Genomic DNA, 4,537 nt, shown 5'->3' with positions numbered 1-4,537 from the left:
GCTGGGGCCACCGCCCGAGCCCGTTAAGCTTCACCACAGCGCTGGGAACGCCCCCGGGGCAGGCCCGGGCGGCACCTGGCAGGGCCTGTCCCCGCGGCCTGCAGGACCCGGCCTGGGGCTCCCCCCGCCGCCATTCCCCCTCCGCCCCGCCGCGCCCAACTTCCTGTTGCGGGTAAAGACGCACCCTTCGTGGACCAGCCAGTTTGATAACATTTCTAGGTCCCAAGGGCCCTTCCCAACACCCTTTTGGGCTCCCTCAAGTTACTTAGGAAGTTGCTGGGTTTCTGAGGGATCCCGGACCCCCTTCAGTGGCGGGAGACAGAGGAGGGATGAGTCTGGAAGGCCAGTTGCAACCTCCGCCTCAAATATGCCTTGCTTCCTCTGTCTTGTAAAGACTTCAAGGCCTGTGTGTTTTATTAGCTCCCCGTGAAAGGCATTCATACCACTCCAAAAGGAAGTTGTTAGGTGATTCTGGATTCCCCCGCACGCACTAGAGCCCTTGTATCTGGCACACATATTACCATTAAACATTTGAGGACCCTCACCAATATCTTAAACTTAAGAAATGATATCTCACAGCAAAAATCAGTCAGCTAATTTTTTTCATTGGTCTCAATGTTTGGTCCCCATGTAACAGGGTGGTCCCCAGGAAAGGGGGAGGTTTCCTGCCCCACCCAAGGGAGGGTGGAGCTGAGCTGGAAGAGAAGCTGCAGAAGAGACTGAGGAAGGAAGCAGGATGGAGCCAGGAAACTGGCTTGTGAAGAAACTGCGCTTGTCTTGGTCGTGGACTGGGTGACACAGATGTGGGTGAGACACGTGGGGAGGTAACAATGGCAGCTTTTATCTTGATATTGATTTTGCTCTTTTCCTTCTGGGCTTGTCTGGTTGTTTCTGACCATTTTCTGTGGGTCCCCACTGGAAGATGCTTTAGACTTGTGGCAGGCTTTGGGGCCTTGCTCTGGGCCAATCCCATTTGGATGGACTTTTACCCACGAGGGGACGGGTAACTTTGGGTGCTTCATTTAAAAACTAAATTCTTTGCCTTTCCTGTATTTCCTAGTTTTATTAAAGTTCCTTCCCATTAAAGTCTCCTATGTTTTGTGTTGATGCGGCGGATGGCAGAACCCATTTAGAATAGGCAGGTTTGCGGGGTTTGGGCTGCCCCTCTCCCTGTCCTATAACACCCAGACCAGCAGCAGCAATATCTAGAAGCTTATTAGAAATGCAAATTCTTGAATTTCACCTTACAGAATCAAACTCTAGGAGTGGAACACAGCAACCTGTTGTAACAAATCCTTCTGGTAGTTCTAATGCATACTAAAATTTAAGAACCATCAACCTGTTTTTTTTACCCAAAGATTCCTCCTGGGGGTGGTATAAAGTGAATTAAAATTTCAAATGGGAAAAGCAAACTATACAGGGCCCTAAATAGGATTAAAGTGGAAGGTACCTGAGGAAGGACACTGCCATATTCAAACAAAACATTAGCACTGACTACCCACCATTCATTCCCCAGCTTCTACAGTCTGTGATCTGCTGGTCTGCTTGGCAAATAACTGGCCTTTCTGGCCCCTAAGGTCTCACAAATTCAAGCATTCCTTAAGAGGCCTGTTCTCACTCCCCTTCACTCTATTCTACTAACGGTAGTGATCTCATTCACAACCCTTTCTCCCTCTGCCTTAACTATCTAACTTGAAGATATTTTCTAAGCTGTTTTATTTAAAAGATTTATTTATTTATTTATACAAGCACTGGGTACAGTCAGAAGCGTGGGAGGGTGAGAGAATTCACCAGAGCCAGAGCGGGGAACAGAACAGGCAGACTGATGAAATACACTGCTGAGGGGAGCAGCTGGCTCGGGAGAGGTCTGTTGCGCTATGTGGGACCCTCGCGGGGGGCCAGGGATGGAACCTGCGCTGCAGAGGCTGCAGGCAGCTTCGCAGCCCAGTGTTCAACCGCTGCACCATCAGGGGAGGCCCTAAGAGGATATTTTCTAATCCTAATTTCCAAACCACTTGCCTCAGCTATAATTCAAACATGCCATGACCTGTTCAGACACTTCATACACTACATTTCTCCATTCATCCTTTCAACATACAAGGCCGTCGAAGGTCAAAGACCCTTTCCTCACACTTCCTTTACCTAGAAAGCACTGTCCACTTTTAAAAATTATTCATCTATTTAGACTCAATTCAGAGATCACCCATCTCATATTACTGAATGATCAAAGATAAACTCATGCGGTTTGCAGCAATATGGATGGACCTGGATGGGATAATGATAAGTGAAAAAAGTCAAGCAGAAAGTTAAATACCAGATGGTATCACTAGTATGGATAACAGAGAGAAACCAAACTAAGGGTGAGATAAAAACCAGTTCAAAAATTAACCCTTGAAAGCTGACTATAGAACTGCAGCATCCAAAGGGTCAAGCGGGTTGGGGAAGGGTTAAGAACAAAGAAGCAAGCACAATGGACTATGTAGGGGATTATGGGTGATTTGGAGGTGGGTGCACTATGGCAGTGATACCTTATGGTATTTAATTTTTTTAAATAAATTTTAAGGGCCTCCCCGGTGGCGCAGAGGTTGAGCGCTGGGTTGCGAGGTTGCCCGCAGCCTCTGCAGCGCCAGTTCGATCCCCAGCTGCTCCCCGGCCACAGGAGGAGGGTCCCACATGGCGCGCAGACCTCTCCTGCCGCCCTCTGCTCCCCTCAGCAGTGTGCTTTGGTCCTTCTGCCTGCTCTGCTCCCCGCTCTGGCTCTGGTGAATTCTCTCACTCTCCCGCGCTTCTGACTGTACCCAGTGCTTGTATAAATAAATAAATAAATAAAAATCTTTAAAAAAAAAAAAAATTTTAAAAAGTTTATTAAAAAAATCACCCATCTCCTTCTAGCTTCCAGAAATCTTTTCCTGACCTCCTCCATTTCCTTATCTTTCCTTACATAGACTTAATTATTCCCTTTTTTTGCACCTAAACGATCTTTTACAGATATCCACGGTGGCACATTTAACAGTGGTCATAAGCACATGAACTTTTAACTTACCTATATTCAACCACATAAACTTAGCGAACACCTCTAATCACTAACAAAGGTCATCATATAGTCCACTCACTGTTCATGTGAAACAGAAGCCATTATGCTTCTCCTAATGTGAACATTCCATTGTGTCAGAGTCTAGTCTTTAAATACACATACTATTTTATACAATTAAAGCAGGAATTTTGTCGCCCAGGGGTCATTTGACAATGTCTGGAGACATTTTTTGTTATCACAGCTGGTATGGATGGGGTAGTATTTAATGGGAAAGGCAAAGGATACTACTAAACATTCAACAATTCCCTGGGCAGCCCCCTATGACAAAGATTCAGCCCAGAATGTCAATAGTACTGAAGTTCAGAAACTCTGAGTCAGTGATCTTTAAAGAATTAGGTCATGCCATCACCTTGATTAACTCCTCCATTAGCTTTCCACTAGAACCAGAATAAAATCCGAACTCCTGGTCATGGTCTATTTAAGCCTTATATAATCTGACCCCTGCCTACTTCTATCTCACCCCCCTTTAAAAAAAAAAAGATTATTTATGCATACAAGAACTGGGGTGTAGGCCAGAGGTATAGGGGGTGAGAGGATTCACCAGAGACAGAGTGGGGAGCAGAACAGGCAGATCTACTGAGATACAATGTTGAGGGGAGCAGCGGGGGAGAAAGGAGAGGTTGGCCATATAGATTAGCTCACTGGCTGGGATCGAACTCATGTTGCAGTGGCCAGGGATAGCGTCATAGTGCTGTGTCCTTAACCACTGTGCCACAAGGGAGGCCCCTATCTCACCCTTTTTTACCTCCCTTCTCTATCACTAAATTCTCATCACAGAGGCCTTCTGTCCAAACATACCAAGCTCATGCCCAAACACATAGAGGTTCTTAGGCTTATTGCTTATTATTGCTTTTACTAGGTATGTTCTCTCCTATATGTATCATCTCAAATGGCATCCATCTCCTCAGAGACACAGGTATTCCCTGACAGTTGTAGGGTTAGTAGCCACCTGTTACCAACACATCTGCCAGTTATACACATTCCTTATCCAGCTTAGTTTTCTTTATAATACTTAGACTCATCTGGAAGTTTCATGTGTTTACTGTTTGCCTCCACCATTAGAATGTAAGCTCAAGAACAGGGACATCTCTAGAGTCTACTAATGTTCAATAAATATTTGATTCACTAGAAGAGCCCCCAGACCCAGTCAACAATTTGATCTGGTGGTCAACTAAATAGACTTGTTTCCAGTACTGGAGGGAAAACTGGCTCTGACAGACATGTTGAGAGGAAGATATGTTAGAAGAAAAAGTAGTGCTTGCTCTGCTCCCTGCTCTGGCTCTGGTGAATTCTCTCACCCTCCCGCGCTTCTGACTGTACCCAGTGCATGTATAAACAAAACAAACAAACAAATAAAATAAATAAAAACATGCCTCTATTTAAAAAAAAAAAAAAAGTAGTGCTATCCTTAGGGATTTTCAGATACAATGTTTTGAAATATTT

The sequence above is a fragment of the Talpa occidentalis genome, unplaced genomic scaffold, assembly GCF_014898055.3.
Source record: "Talpa occidentalis isolate TD23 unplaced genomic scaffold, MPIMG_talOcc4v2.1 talOcc4.8, whole genome shotgun sequence".
Taxonomy (NCBI): domain Eukaryota; kingdom Metazoa; phylum Chordata; class Mammalia; order Eulipotyphla; family Talpidae; genus Talpa; species Talpa occidentalis.
This window is presented reverse-complemented; position numbering follows the sequence as displayed.